The 20,257-nt window shown below is 34.5% G+C and overlaps 1 protein-coding gene across 4 annotated transcripts in view; it reads right to left on the bottom strand.

The window, feature by feature from the left end:
* Positions 1–20,257, bottom strand: part of LOC135127731 (chaoptin) — a 477,252-nt gene that overhangs the window by 228,112 nt on the left and 228,883 nt on the right. For 3 of the 4 annotated variants that reach the window (XM_064054313.1, XM_064054312.1, XM_064054315.1), the window contains exon 1: positions 5,979–6,183. The exons of the other annotated variant lie outside the window; for it this stretch is intronic. The gene's annotated coding sequence lies outside the window, so the exon portion shown is untranslated. Of the gene's footprint in view, positions 1–5,978; positions 6,184–20,257 lie in introns of those variants that run through there. 4 annotated transcript variants of the gene reach the window in all.

Below are 20,257 nucleotides of genomic sequence, written 5' to 3'. Positions count from 1 at the left end.
AACGAACAAGGCAATGAATCTCATAATAAGAAGAAGAAGAGAAAATAGAACATCAAAAACAACCAAAGAAGACGAAAGAAAAGAGAGTACAAAAATCTTATTTTTTTCTTACGGGAATACGCAAGAGAATTCGACGTAGTGGTTTAATAGGAACATGGGTGACACAGCAGCAGTAGGAGAAAAAATGGAACAATTTCCAAAAGAAATTGCATGAGAATGTTTGGGGGTAGAAAAAGAGAAAAAAAAGGAAAAGCAAAAAAGAATGAAAAAGGAGGAAAATTGATTTTGATTAAATCCAGTTAGAATAATAATATATTATTTTTAACACTTGCTAAGATAAAACTGATTTTAGCAAATGCCATACCCTGTGAGAAAATAGGGCGCGAGTGCGCGGGGCTAGTACTTGCTAAGGTAAGATTGATTTTGCCCCTATTGAAGTAAAAAGATGATTAAAAAAGACAAAAAACACAACCAAAAGTAGAAAATGGAACAAAATCAACCAAATAAAAAAAGTGAAAAAACAACAAAAACCGACTTCAAAAAGGGAAAAAAATACAGAAAAAATTAAAATAGGAAAGAAAAATCATTAAACATGTGGCAAAGGCCCCAAGAAAAAGTTATTTAAAAAAGGGTGTTAAAAACGCGAACATAAAAATCTGACTAAAAGAAGGAAAAAAAAAGAAGGAAGTCAAAAAAGTAGACAACGAAAATCACAAAGAATGAGACAAAAACGAAAACAAAAACGCTATAAAAAAATATCTGCAACAAAAAATGACAAAGAAAACAAAATTATAGCTACCAATTAGAAAAATAACACAAAAGAAAATACAATACGAAAAAAGATCAGGACAAAAAGCGTAACAGAAAAAGACGATTCAAAAAGGGCAAAAAATCCATAACATGTAACAAAAAGACGAATCTAACAGAGTGAAAAAATTAAAAACAACTACCAAAAACAGTAGATAAAAAAATCACCAAAAAAAGACACAAAAAAACTAGAACAAAAACGCTATAAAAGAAAGCTCCAACAAAATGCGATAGAAACAAGCCGTAAAAAAGAACAAAAAGGGCGGCTACAAAAAATGACAAAGAAAACAAAAATGGCTACAAAACCAGTTGGAAAAATCACAAAAAAAATACGACAAAAAATGTTAAAACAAAGTTTAAAAAAATATTATTCATAAACAAAAAAAAAAAATTCGGCAAAAAATTGCGACTAAAATAAGGAAGTCAAAGAAGGCGATGAAAGAGAGTAATAAAAAAGACGATTAAAAAATGACAAAAAAACACAAAATGTAACAAAAAAGGCGAATCTAAAAATACTGTTAGGCTAATAAAAAATACGGCTAAGCAGAAATTCAAAAATAGACAAAAAATATAACTATATAACTATTCCCAAAATAAAAAATCTCCCGTTATTTTAAATTCAAATTTCTTAGGGTTATTTTTGTTCAAATTTTGATGTTGATTTTTTCAAGGTGGTGGTATAAAGATGTCTGTAAATATAGATAAACATTATTTCTTCCATAATTTAATTATTTATATCCCAGTTTCTTAAATATTGTTGATGTATATTTTTTAAAAATTAAATATCATCATGGCGCCTGCACCATCTTTTGTGAAAACATCGATTAAAATTAAATTCTTTTGACTTTCTTAGAATCAAAAGTCTGCGTTTATGTTTACGATGCCGTTTAATATAACCGAGAATAACACGTTTGTAAGGGAAGATCGAAGGACGAAGACCAGATTTTGAATTGACGTCCTTTTGGGAGGACAAGAATTTATAAAATTTTGTTTGTGTGCTCTTATCCCTAAATCATTATTTTGTGCTTTGGTAAAAATTTAAAGAAAATTAATTATTTAGTTTTTTTACATTGAAAATTCAGTTCGCGAGCTGAAAAAACATTTAGAGGTCAGCTCAGGTCAGCTCGGGTCAGATCAGGTTAGGTCAGGTCAGGTCAGCTCAGGTCAGGACCGAACAGGTCAAGTCAGGTCGGATGAAGTCTTGTTTTACAATAATTTGAGAAAAAATTGAAAAAAATCCAATGGGATTCCTAGTGTTTTATTTTACAAAGAAACTGAAAAAATGTCAGGAGCCTCTGATTTTCTGATAAAAAACAAAATGAAAAAATGTTGGAGATTTCTAATGTCTTATTTTAAAAAGAATCTGAAAAAATTTTTGAGGCGCTCTGGTGTTTTAATTTAGAAATAATCTGGAAGGATCTCGGGGTTCACTGCTTTCTTAATTTAAAAAGAATCTCAAAAATCTCGGGAACCTTCAATGTTTTGATTTTCAACGAAAGTAAAGAAATCTTGGGAATGGGAGTACTTTGATTTTAAAAGAAACTGAATGAATGTCCGGGGATTTCTAGTGTTGATTTTAAAAGCAGCTGAAAGAATCTCTGAAGCTCATAGTGTTTTGATTTTAAAAGAAGCTGAAAGCATCTTTGGGGCTCCTAACGTTTTGATTTTGAACGAAGCTAAAAGAATCTCGGGCATTTCAATTTTAAAAGAAGTTAAAGAAATCTCGTCGTCTCCTATTGGTTTGATATTAAAAGCATCTGAAAGAATCTAGGGCATTTCTAGTGTTTTGATTTTAAAAGCAGCTGAAAGCAGCTAGCGAAGAGCCACCGTCAGAGAGAAGAGAACATATAAAGAAGAAAGAAAGAGAAGAAGAATAAAATACTAATAAAAGGCTCGAAAACGGATGGAGAAAAGGGATAATCGATCGGAAAGTATGGAAATGGGAGGAATTGGGTTTTACTAAAAGAAGGAAGAAGAAAAGAATATAACAACGGCAACAAACAAGGCAATGAATCGTAGTAAGAAGAAAGGAAAAAACAACCAAAAAAGATAAAATCTTGTGAGAATACGTACGACAATTCGACGTAGTGGGTTTGATATAAACATAGGTGAAACACCAGAAGTGGGGAAAACAAACCAATAACTCCCAAAGGGAAATGGAAAGGAAGGTCATAATAGGAAAGAAAACATGCATAATTTTTACTACATGCAGGAAGGAAACAGTAAGTATCAAAAAAGTTTTGGTAAAAGAACTAACATATCGAAGAAAGATTACATTTATTAGATGGGACTTTCTGAATGGAAATATAGAAGGAGATAAAAGAGAAAATGGACACAGATGGCAAGATATAAAAACGTTTCGAGTGTGATAAAATCTGATCATTCACTTTTGAAAATAAAATATAAGGGCATGGATGAAAAAAGGAAAAAGAAGAAACAGCTTTGGAATGAAGAAAGAATAATGAAATACCAGAACAGAGTAAAGAGTGAGGATTTTGTGGCAACAGAAGACATAAAGGAGGTGGTGGAAGAACTCAGTCTAGCGTGAATGAAGCAATAGAAAGATACAGCTATTACAGAAGAGAAAGAGGAGAAATGACTGGTTTGATAGTGAATGTAGGAATTGAAGAATTCGAGAAAAACATTAAGAGATTGGAGAAAAAACAAAGTGACTAAAGAGACACAAAAAAATGCGAACAAAGAAAAAGGCAGAAGCAAAAAGAGGAATAAGACAAAATAAGAGCGATTGGAACAGAGCATTAATAAAGAAATCTTCAGAAAAACGCAGGGAAGTTTGTGATGGGACCAAGAAAAAGAAATTTTTATTTGAAAACTCTTAAGCCCTCCACGTTAAAAGATGGAAGTCTGGAATTTTGCAAGACATTTAATTTCCTTACCTCTCTCTAAGTAGTGAATTGGTATGAGTGCAGTTTTTATAATCCTTTGTGAATTTTAATTACAACATGTAATGTCATCGTAATGTAAACCCCCTGTACTTTTTTTTCTCGTTCCAACCAACCCTGTAATTCCGAACTCTCTCATCTCGTCAATCACCAAAGCCTTCATCGACACTTGCATCCCCCTAAAATTTTGCACCAAATGCACTTCTTGCCTCGCGCCCCAGCCGACACTGATTGACACCTTCATTAAAAGCGCAGCTTAAAATCCTCGCCGCCCCCGAAACTCTTTCAAACTCGCTCCCCCATTATCTGCCACGCTTACAGACTATGACCAACGACAGGTAGACGTAAGCTCCTTCTCTCCCTAAAACCGGCGAAATATGCGACTACTTAACAGAACTAACATTAGCTCCCCCGGCATAATCCGCACAGAAACGTTTCTAAACCCGCCTTCAAGCTGTTTAATAGGAAGCGAACGAAAGAGAACGCGTAATACAGAAGGTGATTGTGTTTATCTTTCGAGACTGACAAGCTGCGAGGATCCTAAGATGTAGTGCCGCTTTTAACTCGAAAAACGGATAGTTCTCGGCTAGTTTGGTTTCATTCGCCGAAAACTGGCCGAGTCATTAATTTCCTGGGACGTTCGTGCAAGAAATCGGGGGTTTCGCCAATAATTCATCAATTAATCACCGCTCTATCGTTCTTTGATTATTCCGGTGGGCTGAATTGGCACTTACGCGGTTTCCAAAACCCAGCGTTTGTTTTAAAGGGGATGGAGGAACGTACGGAAAAGTTTACTTGGGTTGCGTTTTGGGAGAGATATCTAAGAGAAAAAGCATATATGTTTACAAAATTTTTGTTTCACCTACATAAGGATCTTAAAATATACGTAGAAGTTTGTTTCAGAAATAATGCATTTAATAATATCGTCAATCAGGCTCGAATGTGAAAATCAAAGAGAACATGTTTCTTGTTTTCGTCCAGATGATTTGACGGCACATTACCACATTTACTCCATATATTCTTCAAAAGGAGGTCCAAAGGGAGTGCTTCATTGTGAAATTAATTACGCCTCCACTCCTTTACCTACTGAGGCCTCTACAATTAATTTACGGAATATTAAATTACTGTTGTAAACAGTTAATTATACAGATAACAACTGCACGAATTTGGCTGCTTTAATTTATTTTTTCTCGAATTTAAAAATACAGTAATGTTGCGTCCGTCTATATTTGATAATGGATTATCGTACTAAAAGTAAAATAATGTTGCAGCACTGCCATTTCTTACCCCCCTCATTCCACCCTTAACCTCGCGTCAGAAAATAAAATTTCCCGCGGAAACAAATTTAATTACTGTCTTTTTACGAAATCCTCGACATTCGTAAAAGCCCGCTCCCGCCTCATTCAAATCCGTGTTGAGTTCAAGATGAGAAATTATAATGAAGATGAAACGTTCCTGGGATTCTCCGACTTATCTCCCAGGTAGTAATTAATCAGTTAAGCGGATTGCGCGTTCTTGAGGTTTACAGGTACAGGGGTAGTTGGATGTCACGTGTCTGCGGTTTGCGGCGCCCGAGCGCCGTCTGCGCCGTCCCGCCGCCAAATCACGTCTCCGCCGCCGTTTTTTGCCGCCCCCGCATCGACAAATCACAAGAATCGACTCTAATTAATCCATTTTTTCGACGCGCAATTAGCGACCGGCACTAATAACAATTAGTTCGATTAATTAAACCCCAATTAATTTTTGTTTGTGATCAATGCCGGGAGAAAAACATCAAATTAAAAAACAGCCCTCGCAGATATGTCAACAGAATTATTGAAATGTGGCCGAAAATTAATTATGTTTTCGGAGCGAGACCATTGATTGGATGGCACGCCAAACACGCAGACAAAAATTCTAATAACAAAATTGGCGATTATAAAAATCGACCGGGGAAATATTTAACAAAGGGGCGAATAAATACCGAAGCAAGTTCACATTTTGTTAATGAATCTGCGTAATTTTTGATTAATTAGTGTGGGGTGCATGACGATAGGTTCATGGGTTTTTCATATCAGGAAAAATGGAACGACAATATGCTTATCTAGGTGGAAGCGGTTCTATTGTTGTTACCGAATTATCATTATCAAATGTGCATCAATGCGTTTAAATGTCACTGCGACTTTTAATAAAATTTGTAGTGTTTGTTGTTGAAGTAATTAAATAAATTTGTATTAATTTTTTCTAAAAAACTACGTTTTTAAAATTGATAGAGCGAAAAGTACGTACCAAGGACTTGATGCGCTATTTTTGGAGTTGGAACCGGCGATAATTGCAACCTTCGCGTTTCACTGCCACAGTTAATACTAATACAAGCGTTAAAAACGAACCTTCAACTTTTTCAAGCGTTAAACAAGTAGATAATAAAATAATGAATGCGCTTTGTTGCAACTAAGTCATCGAACATGCATAATTGCATTTTCGGCGCAGGCTTAGCATAAATTACACACTGCCTTGGAAGGAAGCAGACGTCGGTGTCATAACAAAGTGCGTTTCTGAACATGTGAGCATGTGTCATTGGGATTATTCTAATTTGAGATGAGTCAGATCGTTAGACTTTATGAGAGATTCTCTAGCTTTATTGCGATACTAAAATTTATCTCAAATAATTGGGAGTTAGTAAGTCTTGCATCATACGAAAACGGAAATCGGATTGAATGAGTGGTTATTATTTTGGTTACGTGACACAAATTGATTTCATCTCAAAATAGAGTTTTAAATATAGTGTTTGCCAAGCACGCAGAAGCGTCACAGATGAAACCACTTTAAGAATTATTTTGCATCATTTACCTATACTATGACGTTATGTTATGGCTATGAGTGTTACTTCTAAAATAAGGTATGTCTATCCTCTTTAAGAATAGGTAAAACAAACAAGTTTGACTTAGATCAGTCTAAGAAAATTTTCTCCACCAGTTATTATTGCAAATAATTCACACAACAGATTCTAAAACGATAATATAAATATTGTAGACAGATTAATATACAAGTAAATAAGATGTTATGTAAAGTTTTATCATAAAACAGTATATAACACTCAGCTGTTTTATTGGCCAAATTAAGAACGGTTCAAAATTAAAAGCTATCATTTTTCGGTTATATTTCAGTGTACATGGTTAACTTCAACTGTTTATGTTTATACTTGGAAAGAATGTCACGTAGAAATTTGTTTAATTTGAATGAGTTGTCTCCTCAAAACAGAGAACTAAAATTAGTAATTAAGTTACAATGGAATAAAATGTTTTGATTATTATTATTATTATTATTATTATTATTCTTATTTGACCGTAATTAAATAAAAACGTAAGTATTTGCACATTTACTGAAAAAAGCGGGTCTTAATTTGATCAACAAAAAAATTGGTCGAAGCAGGCTACAAGTATTTATACTTAGATCGGCTTAATCTTTGCCTTTATTTTTTTCTTAATGTAAGTACCTACATAGTATTCTGTGAACAACACGATACTCAAAAACATATTAAGCTCCGCCTCCTTGGCTCACGTGGAATAAAAAAATCATCAGAATTGAGATAGGGCGGGTGGGCGGGGCTTCTATTTTGCCTTTTTTTTTTCTTAATATACATGGCCATTTTTTCACAACAAGAAACTTATTACATGGTTAAAATGGTACATCTTTGCAAGAAAATATGAACGGATATTTCTGTGCATTTTAAACATGTATTAAGTTTCATGTTGTGAAAAGAAGTCTACACATGTTAAAACAAAAAGGCAAAATCTAAGCCCGCCCACCCGCCCTATCTCAATTGTGATGATTTTTTTTATTCGCCGTGAACTAAAGGGGCGGAGCTTAACTGCAAAATATTGCTACAAAATAAACCCGTACGCCGTCCCGGCACGACGCTCATGGGGTTTCTAGTATGTGAGGCGATGACGGGTGACTCATTGTCGGAGCGGCGTTCGCTAAGGAACAGCCTGGAAGCGGAAGTCGTGATGGGTATTCCAGAAAGACTTCGATCACGGAACGTCTAGAAGGAAGTATGGGTTTAAATAGAGACCACTTTCGGGAACGAGCATTATTCAGCCAACAAGTCGAGTCGAGTGAATATTGAGAATCTAGTCAAGTTGCGTCGGAATTATTTTGTACGTAATTGCTGTGTAATTAGCCATGTAAATTTGAGTTACTGAGAAACAAATTGAGAGATCTTTAATCACCAATCAACGTAGGTCGAGTCGGACAATACGTCAAGTGCAAGAACCGTTTTGCACGTGTTGCATACAACATTTTTTCTACAATCGTGGGTATAATGCCCAGTTTTATTGGAGACTTACATAAAATTCTACAACAACTGAAAGATATCATCATGCTGTCTTAGGTTAGTTAACTGTGACTACCATGACAACCAAACAATGTTTCCAAAAAAAAAAAAAAACAATTTGCAAAATAAAATAAAACGCCATAAATAGGTAGTGAGTGAGTGTTTCGATTATAATCCGAAAAATCCAGCGCTTTAAAAAAAATATAAAACTTTTCCGATTTTCGTTTTGTGATAACTACTGTAAAGTAAAAAACCAGAGGCATAAATAGCACTACTGATCCTTCAGCACTAGGTAATAGCAATCTGAAGCTCAAGTGTTTATTTATGTTTATATACATCGAAAGAATGTCACATAGAAATTATTTCGATTTGAATGAGTTTGTCTTCTCAAAACAGAGGACTAAAGTTATTAATTAAACCACAATATGAACATTATAATTCTTATTTTATCATTATTACCAGACTTTGGTATCGCGGAAGTGATGCTCATTGCCTTCCAATCGCCAGCGCTATTGCAGTCGTGGTCTAAAACTTAGGGAAACAATTACTATTTTTTTTAGGTTTTCCTCAGTTATACGAGTTTTCATAGATGTTAAAATCTGAACCAGATAAACCCTAAATTGTATCAAAGGCTACTGAGTTTCGAGACTGCACAGTCGGTCAGCCAAATTTATCGCCCGATGTCGCGCCGTCCTTTTTAATATTTGTCTGATTGATTCCTCATCAGTTGTGCCTAACTCTGATTATTATATAAAGACGTGCGTATTTTCACATTTTCGAGAAAATGTGGTGACTGACTCGTTCTTAATAATAAATAGAAAAATTCTCAAAATCGACGTGTCAAAAGTTAATCAAGTTAAGAGTAATCGAAAAATCTACAATTCAAATAAAATGAAAAATTGGAACATCGAGAAATTGAACAAGCCCTGAACTGAAATGTAGAAAAATTAGAAAATTGAAAAACTGAAAAACCGAGAAATCGAAAAATTGGAAAATTGAAGCATCGAGAAGTCGAAATTTCCCGAAAATAGAAAAATCGCAAAATTAAAATCTGAAAAATTGAACTAAAAAATCAAAAAAACGAGAAATCGGGAAATTGAAATATGTATCTAAAATTTAAGGAAACTAAAAATTGAAGAATCCCAAAACTCAAACATCAAACAATTGATCAATCGATAAATCGAAAAATTAAAAGATCGTAGAAAAATTGAAGAATTGAAGAACTGAAAAATTTCCCAAAAACATCGAAAATTGAAAAATCGAGAAATCAAGAAGGCTCAATATCAAAAAATCTAAAAATTGAAAAATTAGTAAGCTGAAAAGTCGAAAAATTGAAAAAACAAAAAATTTAAAATTCAAAAATTCTTGAATTAAAAATCTGAAATTCGAAAAATCATGAAATCGAGAAGTCGAGAAACCGAAACATCGAAAAATCAAGAAATGGTAAAACCAAAATATTGAAAAATCGAAAATCGAATCATCGAAAAATCGATTAATTGAAAATTCGAACATTCAGAAAAGTCAAAAATTCAAATCTTGATAAATCGAAAAATTTTAAATCGAAAAATTGAATCGAAAATTTTAAAAATCGAAACATTTCGATAGATCGAGAACTCGAAAGATTGATAAAACTGAAAAATCGGAAAATTTAAAAAACGAAAAATTTAAATTTAAAGAAAATCGCAATAAAAATTCTAAACACAAAAACTTAAAACTAAAAAGTAAAAAAAAACGAGAAAGCGGAAAATTGATATATCCAAAATTTAAGGAATCAAAAAATTGCAGAATTGAAATATTGAAAGATTACATAATTTAAATATCAAAAAATTGATCAATCTATAAATCGAAAAATTAAAAAATCGTAGAAAAATTGAAGAATCAAAAAACTGAAGAATTTCCCAAAACTGTATAATCGAAAAAATGAGATAGTGAAAAAATTGTAGACTTGAAAATATAAAAATTGAAAAATCAAGAAATCGACAATTTTAGAAACCGAATCATCGAAAAATTAAAAAAATGCTTAAATCAAAATATCGAAAAATCCAAAGTTGAATCATCGAAAAATCAATTATTCGAAAATTAGAACATTTATAAATGCCATCGAAAAATTGAATTAAAAATTTGAAAATCCGTAAAACTGAGATATCGAAAGATAAAATCGAGAAATCAAACATCGACATTTCGATAAATCGAGAACACAAAAAATCGGAACATCGAAATTTCTATAAATCGAGAATTGGAAAAAATGGGTCGTATCTAAAAATAAAAATTTGACAACAATCGGTCCAGCAGTTTCGGAGATTACGTGTCTAATATAAATGGATCCAGGCAAACAGACAGACAGGCAGACGGAAACGGGAAACTACTTTTTTCATACTGTAGGAGTCATGAAACGTCCAGAAAACATAAAAGTGTGTAGTCTAGTGTGTAGTTTATTTTTTAAAATATTATCTCAAAAACTTCTCGGTTCGAACTCAAAACTTTCTGTAATCAAACCAGAAAATTTAATCCACCAACTTCCAACAATCTGGTCTGAATTCTCTTTTTGGGATAATTAAATACGAAATGGACCTTCCAAATGTGCTCATTTGAAAAATATAGTTTCTTTTTGGTTCCGGGGCACGATTTTAGAAATATTTAAAACATCCTAAAAATTGACATCTTTCATTGGGTCATTCTGGAAAAACGGTAGGAGTTTCCGATGAAATGAGGCAGAAAGTAACTTCTGAAGATCAAAATGTACAAAAAAAATTTCGATGATAGAAATTTTAGTACAAATTTGTTCAATGCAGATTATTGGAATAAATTTCCTGTAACAATAGCAAGAAAATAAGAATATTAAGAAACCTTTTAATATTGAACTCTTTGAGGAAAATCAGCTGGATGTAGTTCATGTAGAGATATGAGGCGATAAGGTAACATTTCAGTATCTTTTATAAGAATTGTAAGAATGTTGTTGGAATTTTTTTAAACAGAGGTTAAAATTTGTCGAAATTTTTCCATCCATACTCGTAATCCAATTGAATATTGCCAACTTCCATCCAGTTTTATACCACTTCGCTAGTAAGACATTATTATTCAGACAAGGTCCTTCTTTGTAAAAATGTCTTAAACAGGAAAATTCTCTTAATTATCTGTCAACTTGTCGGCATTTAAGGTAGTAATGACAAACCCATTCTTTACAATGAAATGTTAAAAAAATTAAATGAAATTATTATTCAGTAAGCCGATTTTCAAACCAAACAAACAACTTTTGATATTCCACCCAACTGCGCCGAAACCGTCTCGTTAAAACGAAAAAAAAATACCCACAAGTCTTATTTTCCATTTGCCATTCGAAAAACATCTTCTTAGTTTCCGTCGTTGCAAACGACGCAAAATTTAATTTGAAACCGCCACTTTTTGTCGCATGTTTTTCCAGCACCACCGGCTACCCGAGCGCAAATTCGTCTTCCAAAAACCTAATATTATAATATCTTGCAGGTAAATCCCCTTGTATTCTACATTAAACCGTCCTCCTTTCCTTTCAGCGATTAAAACTGTTTATCTGCCTACTCCACGACCCTTTGAAGTGGTTCGGGAGCTCATTATAAACAGCAGAAAGCGATGACGGCGGCAATAAACGGCGAAAACCGGCAAAAGCCGTCTCGGTATTAGCTGAGGCCGTTTGAAAAGTCCCAGAAACTGTCAAACCTGTCCACTTTAAAACAATTATAAAGCGTCAATGCGCCACCAGAGGGCGATCGATAGGGCGGAACACGCGACAGTAACCGCCCGCGATAACATCCAACATAGTTTACACCGTAAATTGGAGAATAATGAAGTGACGCCAAACCAGTGGCGTGGCGAAGGCTCTCAGAGTTGCGCCACTGGTTCATTTGTTGTGGGCAAGAAGTGGTCGTCCACCTCGTGATTGTGCTCGGCTATTTCATGAAAGGAGAGTGGCGAACTTGTGTTCACAGGGCGCCGTATGAAAATGAGACCCTTGTCGGGATAATTTTTCACCTTGCTAATAGGGTTGTAGGCGGGAGACAGAGCGAAAAAGTGGCATTTTTCAGGGGAGGGTGATACTGTGGAAAAAATCTTCGCGTCTACGGGATTTTATCTCGGACAGAGTGTGCAGGGCCTGCTACCAAGGATTTTTAAATGTGTAAATCGAAGATACTAAGGGCCGGTTTATAGAACAGCTAGTTAAATATTTAATCCTCGATTAGTTTAACAGAGAATTAAAATGTGGAATATGAGCCCGTGATTGGTCAAAACATGCGCGTTGCCTCGCAACGGACCTCAATTAAAAGTTAATCGCGAATTAACTTTAACTTCGCTTTCTATAAATCGGGTCTTAATGTTCAAGTTTTTGCCAAATATAGAGAAGCTATTAAGCTAGAGAGTAAATTGTAACCCATCGGGTGTAATAAATAGAGAGCCGGATTTCTAGGTTTAATGCTTTTTGTGAAAAATGTAAGCACTTCAAAACTTTTTTATATCTGTAACTATGATACAATTTGGAGTCATTTGACACATTGTTTTTATGCTTATTTGCTTTTTTTTCAGTTTTATGCATACTAAAACTTATATGCTTCTTTAATGCTTTTTTCGACGAATATGAGTTTTAATGCATATTTTGTTCAAATGCCGGCCTTGTCGGGACGACAAATACTTGTTAGTTAGCCGTATCGTACCGTATGCATTTTACCTGGATTTGACCATTGAAGTACACTTACTCAAGACCCTTTCTGTGCATAGGTTCCGGTCGTTTGGGTAATAAAATTTTATTATAGGATTGGAAAAATACTCCATAGATTTTATGACTTTAAATCCTTACTTCCGTTGATAATGAATTAAAGCTTTTAACCAGATGTTCTTTTTCGGCATTTTGCGCCAAGACCGTTGAAGATTTTCTAAAAAAAAGGATTATTGTAGCCAACTATCTACCTTAAAATTGTTCTAATGGAAACTTAAGTAAATGAACCGTTTATTTTACAACCATCAGTCTATTGCATCTGTCGTAGTACAGTGTTATACGTGGTTCTCCCTTGTTACATGTTGAGTTCTTTTTGGTAATATTACTAATATTTTAAAAGAATGCCGAAAGTAAAATCGACGACGGATGAGTGGATAAGGGATTTTCCAGAATTAAAATTAGAAAACAACAAAATATTCTGCAGAGCTTGTGTGAAAACCGTAAGCCCACTAATTTTTTTTTATCTATTTTCCTTTGTTAATCCTGTATATGTACGTTGTTTTAGATTCAAAGTGATAAACAATATAACGTGACGCAACATGTCAGAACGACTCTTCATGTAGAAAGGAAGAAAATGTTTGAAGTTTCTAAAATTAAACAGCAGACCATACATGAATCTGTTGCATCTACTTCCACAAAAGATGAGCAGTTTCAGTTTAATTTCGATTTATGTAAAATGATGATCCAGTCCTATATACCTTTAAAAAAATTGCAGAAAGGCCCTCTTCAAGAATTCCTTGAAAAACCTGCAATCGACATATTCCGGTTGAAAGTACTCTCCGAAAAAATTATGTAGGCCCAGTGTTTCAACAAGTTTACAACGAAATTAAACATCGCATTGGAGATAATTATTTATGGTTCGCTGTCGATGAAACAACCGATAGTTGTGGAAGATACGTGGCAAGTTTAATTGTTGGAATCTTAAATGAAAATTTCCCTAGTCGAGGGTATGTAGTAAGTTTGAAAATGTTAGATAAAACAAATGCCAATACTATTACCAGATTTGTAAATGACAGTCTTACGTCACTATTTTTGCCAATAAAATTTTATTGATGATCTCGGATGCAGCTCGTTATATGTTGAAAGCAGGGAATAATCTAAAAATATTGTACCCCAATTTAATTCGTTCTACTTGCATTGCCCACGGTTTAAACAGAGTGGCTGAAGGAATACGTTTGCAGTTTCCTACTGTTAATAAATTAGTGGCAAATGGTAAAAACATTTTCGTTAAAGCCCCACTAAGAGTGCAACATTTTAAGGCAAAATTCCCAAACATACCATTGCCCCCAGAGCCGATTATAACGAGGTGGGGAACATGGTTACAGGCCACATTTTATTATGACAAATATATCAAAGAATTTGAGGAAGTAGTTAGGAGTTTAGCGAAGATTCTTCTCAATCGATTGAAGATTGCATACATATTTTGGAAAACAAAGATTTGCGACAAGATCTAGCTTTTCTAAGAGGCAATTATCAATTCGTATGTGAGGTAATACAAAAATTAGAAAAACCCAACATGTTGTTGGTAGATGCCATAAACTTAGTGAAAGAATTTAAACAACAAGCAAACGCAGTAAGGGGTGATATTGGTACTAGAGTATCTCAAAAACTTGACGAAGTGTTAAATAAAAATGCAGGTTTCGGTGTTCTTTCCGATGTTGCTCGTGTTTTACAAGGCCAGAAGGTGGAAAATTTGGAGTTAGATTCAACATTAGTTGCAAAATTCAAATTTGCGCCAACAACGAGTGTGGATGTTGAACGCACATTCTCCAATTTTAAACATATTTTAAATGATCGGCGAAAAAATTTAACAGTGGACAACTTGGAACATATTACAATCATAAATTGTTTTAAAGAAAACTGAAATAAAAAGTCTAGGATTATTGTAATAATATTTTATTCAAAGTTCTAAGAAGTGTTCTTTGATTTGTAATATGATTATGTTTTTAATGCTTTTTTGCTTAAAATAAAATGTTGTGCTTATTTAAGCGTTTATTCTTAATTTTTTTGTGCTTATAAATCCGCTCTCTAGTAATAAACAGTTACTTTTTGCACTTGTTGCATAAACAGCTATAAGCCTATTAGTATTACACACTTTGCTCATTACTTAACACCGTTTTGCCGGAATGATCCACGTATAACAACATCGCTGTCAGATAACAAGGGTAATATATGTTGTGTTCCAAATATGCACCTGCATAACACTTGTTAAACTTCGAACACTAATTAAACATTTGATGGCTTATGTTGATTCTGACTAAACACACATTAATTCATCGCACGATTAACCAAAAACCCCTATTTCAGTTTGATATAAGCTTTTAAATATTGAAAGTTTGTTAGGTTTAACAGATCTTTTTATCCACCCCGATAGCAATTTTATATTCGCACGGTTTTTTAGTTTCAGCAGGGAGTGGTTTTAGTTTGAGTGGACTGAATGCTATACACCGATTTACCATTACGGTGGAAAGTTCAAAACACTGCAGATAATTCCTGTCAGATCGAATGCCTCGTCCTTTCCCCCAGGACATCAGCTGTCCTACATTTATTCGAAGCACAGACTGAGTAACGCTAAATAATAATAACTAAACTCATGTAACGAACTAACGAAGTATTAATTTAACCCAAGCCTCTGATTTAGCTGACATGACAACTAAATGTAACTAGTGGAGAAAGATCTATTTATAGATTTTAGTAAGGTGTTTGATTGCGTAGGTCACGATATGTTAGTGTCAAAACTTTGTAACTAACGTATTCGTGGTTAGTTTCTCACACTTCTGTGATGGCATGCCTTGAAGGCTTCAAAATATGAAGTTGTGGATTTCGGAACACAATCACGTTTTCAGATGGAAATTGCTTTATTTACGGTGTCCATTATAAAATGTATGATGCATTTCACTACATTTCCAAACAAATTAAACATGAGTTTACTTTGGAAGCTCTTCATAAATGTAAGATATTCATGATCTGTCTATTGTTGAAACTATAAACTAGATTTGGATTCACTTTGTCTGTTTGACTGAGATTATTTTAAGAACAATGTTGAAAAATGCATTACAATCCAGTAATTGAACCATGAATGATCCACCAAGTCCTCAAAATCACTTTACCCATCTTCCCCAAGCACGATCCTGATAAAATACGCACTGATAAAATTCCTCGCACCCCCAATGATTTATTGAACCCCATTAAGTAGCAACATTTGCTCGCGTCGCTCCCACCGAGCTTGTTCCGTTTATTTCCGTCTAATTACAAGTCTTGTTTCCGTTAATGATTTTTAACGGCGCTTTCACCCCCAAGAACCCGGAAGCGACAGATCCCCCGTAGTCCTAGATTGTGTTACTCTGTTTACCAATTATTGTTCCAGACCAGAGCAAGAGGTCAATGGAATTGTGGATTTAACACCTGCGCTCCGCTGTGCTGCTACGATTCACTGCTGCAACTCAATTATGCACAGGGGAGGGTCGAGAAACAGTAGCTTGGGTACATGAAGAGGAATGGTAATCTAGTTTCTGGTGAAGTTTGCAAGTCAAAGTTTTTGTGTTGAATACGACGAAATCTAGGAATGTAGCGGTGTTTCTACTTAAATTGTGACTTAGTATAACAAAAAAAAAGAAAAAAATGTACTTACTTTAGTCATCCGAACACTGTTTCTTTGTCTAACTAGGCAGACATTTTATGACAAGTACTTGTGAACGTATATAAGTAAGTTACGGCTGAATTAGTTTGACTAATAACTGTCTGAATTCCACATATACAGATGTAACACGCCCACTTCATTCCAGTGATTACTCTTAATATTGTTCAGTCATATACCAAAATCAGTCTTATCTTAACAATAATAGAAGCTCCGCCCACCCGCCCTCTGTTTTCTTAGAGAGTATATCATTTGCCAAAATCAATCGTATCTCAAGTTACTAGCCCCGCCCACCCATTTTCAAGGAGGATATATCATTGGCCAAAATCACTCTTATCTTTATAAATACCAGCACCACCCACCCGCCCTTTATTTTCTTAGAAGATATGTCATCTGCCAAAATCAGTCTTATCTTAGCAAATACTAGCCCCACCCACCCGCCCTTTAGTTTCTTAGAAGATGTGTCATCTGCCAAAATCAGTTGAATCGTAGCAAATACTAGCCCCACCCACCCGCCCTTTATTTTCTTAGAAGATATGTCATCTGCCAAAATCAGTCGTATCTTAGCAAATACAATCCCCGCCCACCCGCCCTCTGTTTTCTTAAAGGGTATATCATTTGCCAAAATCAGTCGTATCTCAGGTTACTAGCCCCGCCCACCCATTTTCAAGGAGGATATATCATTGGCCAAAATCAGTCTTATCTTTATAAATACTAGCCCCACCCACCCCCCCATTATTTGCTTAGAAGATATGTCATTTGCTAAAATCAGTCGTATTGTAGCAGATACTAGCCCCACCCACCCGCCCTCTATTTTCTTAAAGAATATATCATCTGCCAAAATTAATCTTATCTTAGCAAATACTAGCCCCACCAACCCGCCCTTTATTTTCTTAGAAGATATGTCATCTGCCAAAATCAGTCGTATCTTACCAAATACTATTTAGATAAATTTTAGTTTGGTGATGATAATTTTTTAAGATCTTTCTCCACCTTCCAACATTTTCGTTAAAAAAAATTACCAGTCCCGCCCGGAATGTTCTTGGATTAATAAAAATGTCTACACCTTTTTCTTCAGTCGTTATATCTATAGAACGAGATGACATAAAAATGTATTCTTTAATATTGGCTTTTATTGCCACTTCAACTACCAATTTAGCTTTCAGGTTCGTAGTTCTGGAAAACAATATTTTAATTTCGCACAAAGCTCATAAAAAATCCACATCGAGCATCCGAAATTAAAACGAAAGAAACGTGGAGATTCAGTGGACACAAAACACAAACTGGGCAATTAAGAACAGACCGAACGTTTACGTTTTTATTACAAGCGTAATCTGAAACCTTTATTAACCTTAAATACTGAAATAAAAATGGCACTTGAAAATTCAAAAAAAGAAAAAGATCGTTCAAACTTGTTAAGGTAGATAGTTAAAAAATTAGTGAATTATTTGACATTAACCAGGTGTTAAGAAATTCAATTATTCAGACTTCACTCTCTTGTTTATCAAGTTATAATCAAAGTCTCTCGATGTTTTTACTTAAGTATTACATTATAACACCTCATAATTCTTCACACAAGATTGCTAATAGTTCATTTAGGGCAGTTAAATTAACTAATTCTTAACTGACAGGGGGGTTAAAATAATTTCTTTCCTTAGGCGGTTATCGTCGTTATTATTCTCGTTATCATAATTGCATCACTGAGGCATGCCCTCACAACGCTAAAGATTGGATACATCACTGAGACGCTTTTTCCTGGCAACGTTAAAATTTACATCATCGAGGCATTTCCTCGCAACGATAAAATTTACATCACCGAGACGCTTTTTCCTCGCAACGATGACTGGATATTTTTGTGTTTATTTATTATGTGTTTTTTGAAGTAATAAATCACATGTTGTATAATTTTAATTGAACGTAAATTTCATGCTCTACAGTTTTAACCTCACATAATATTTTTATTTGCACAAGTTTATTTCACACCAGATCTTTTGTTTTTATAAATATTTGCTAGTTTTGTTTTGTAAATATTTTGTTGATGAAACATAACAATTATTTGTTGTTTGCATTTTCGTAAGAGTGTATGGAGAATTTAAATGTTGTTTATTGCCATTTGAAACTTTGACTCTTGTTCAGTTGTTATTAATATCAGAGTTAAAAGAAAGTGAACATTTAAAAATGGAACTCAGGTTAAATAATAGCGAAACGTAGGGCGCGGCTCCTAGTGGGGGCTAGCGGGATTTGTCGCGCCATCTGCACAAGGGGTGCAGGCTTTGTATAGATTCAGTGGGAACGGCCTGGTTAGATAGAGGGGTGCCGAGCGGTAGTGCTTGCGATAAATAGAATCACCGTCGCGGGGGAGAACAGCCCCGACCTGGAGCCCCAAACTCCGCTTGTGCTAGAACGCCCTATGGGAATTTTTGTTGTGTTTCTGTGACTGCCGTAACTTTAAATTTGACGCCACACGCCCGTAATAACTTGTGTATTTGCATCCAGTTACTTTAATTCAGATTTTGCTTTGTTTTTATTAAATTTGCGATTTTCAAATATTTGCATTTATTCAAAACGTAGCATAGTTTTTAGTACTTGTTTGGTTTTCATATGTGTATGTACCATAGGGGGTTTTTGGGGCTGAGGAGTGAATCCTCCTAGAGAGGGGGCGCAATTTTTAACCCCCTCCCAAAAATGTTGTCTATTACTTTTTGCGCTCTCTACTCGCACGCAGTGTATGCTCACTTGTATGAAAGAATTTCTTCCCGCCATGCTTCAAAAAAAAAAAAAACAACGTAGGTTCTTTTGTTGGACGATCACAGGCAAGGCCAAATTTTGAATTTTTGAATTTTTCGCGGGCCTTTCAAATTTTTTTAAGTGTCAATTTAAGGCGGGAAGTTTGGGTTACCACAACGTGTTCGGAAATTCACTTATTCAGACTTCACTCTGTTGTTTATCAAGTTATAACCAAAGTTTCTGGATGTTTTTACTTAAGTCTCACATAATAACACTTCTTAACTTCTGACTTAAAGTTCATTTATGACATTTAAATTGATCTCAAACGTTGATCCATTCTGGGAGAAGGGATTTCCCTTAGTTAAATTAATATTCTTTAGAACTCAAAAACCGGGATGGCGTTAATATTTTCTTACAAGTTTAATAGTTTTATAGTTTAATAATTTATTTTGGCGGCTTGAATTCGAACATTTATTCTTGACGGCGGCGCTCACACCAGCTTACAGTGATTTTGATCGTATTGAATGAGTTTTTTTTCGTTTGTTTGAGAAGACCGGGTAAAGAGTATAATATGCGGCAGGTTTTTAAGCAATGTGATGTTTGTGTTATATATGCCATAATTGAAATTGAAATAATCAACGCTGTCTTAATAATTTGAATTTGCATCCAGTCGCTTTAATTCTAGTGTTTCTTTCTCTTGTGTTTTTAAAATATTTACGTTCATTCGTAACTGGAGCCCGAAATGGAAAGATAGGTGCACACCAACATAAAAAAATAAAGTATGGAACCTGGCAAGTTGCCAGGTCCGAATTGGAGAAATCGCGAAATAAAGCAAATTTTAGCCCGCTCCTTTCTCTTACTTTGTCTCGTCCTTTCCTGTGTTAGATCATAAAATTTTGCCTTTAGTTTATGCATAATGGTCACAATGTGCCTTGTAATTAAGCCGGCTAGACACGTTATATTAACTAGACTCATTTCACTGCTGATTAAAGAACATATTTCCTTTGCATTGGCGAACATTTAATCCATAAATTTTTCAGACTGGGTTATATATTTTTTTAATGGCGTCTTAAAATAATAGCGATTTTTTTTTTAATAATTTCATTCAAAGTGTCTTATTTATG

Source organism: Zophobas morio, unplaced genomic scaffold (assembly GCF_036711695.1).
Source record: "Zophobas morio isolate AGI-343-1 ecotype UQ-CSIRO unplaced genomic scaffold, CSIRO_AGI_Zmor_V1 ptg000012l, whole genome shotgun sequence".
Taxonomy (NCBI): Eukaryota; Metazoa; Arthropoda; class Insecta; order Coleoptera; family Tenebrionidae; genus Zophobas; species Zophobas morio.
Note: the sequence above shows the minus strand (reverse complement) of the source record. Positions and strands in the feature narration are given on the sequence as shown.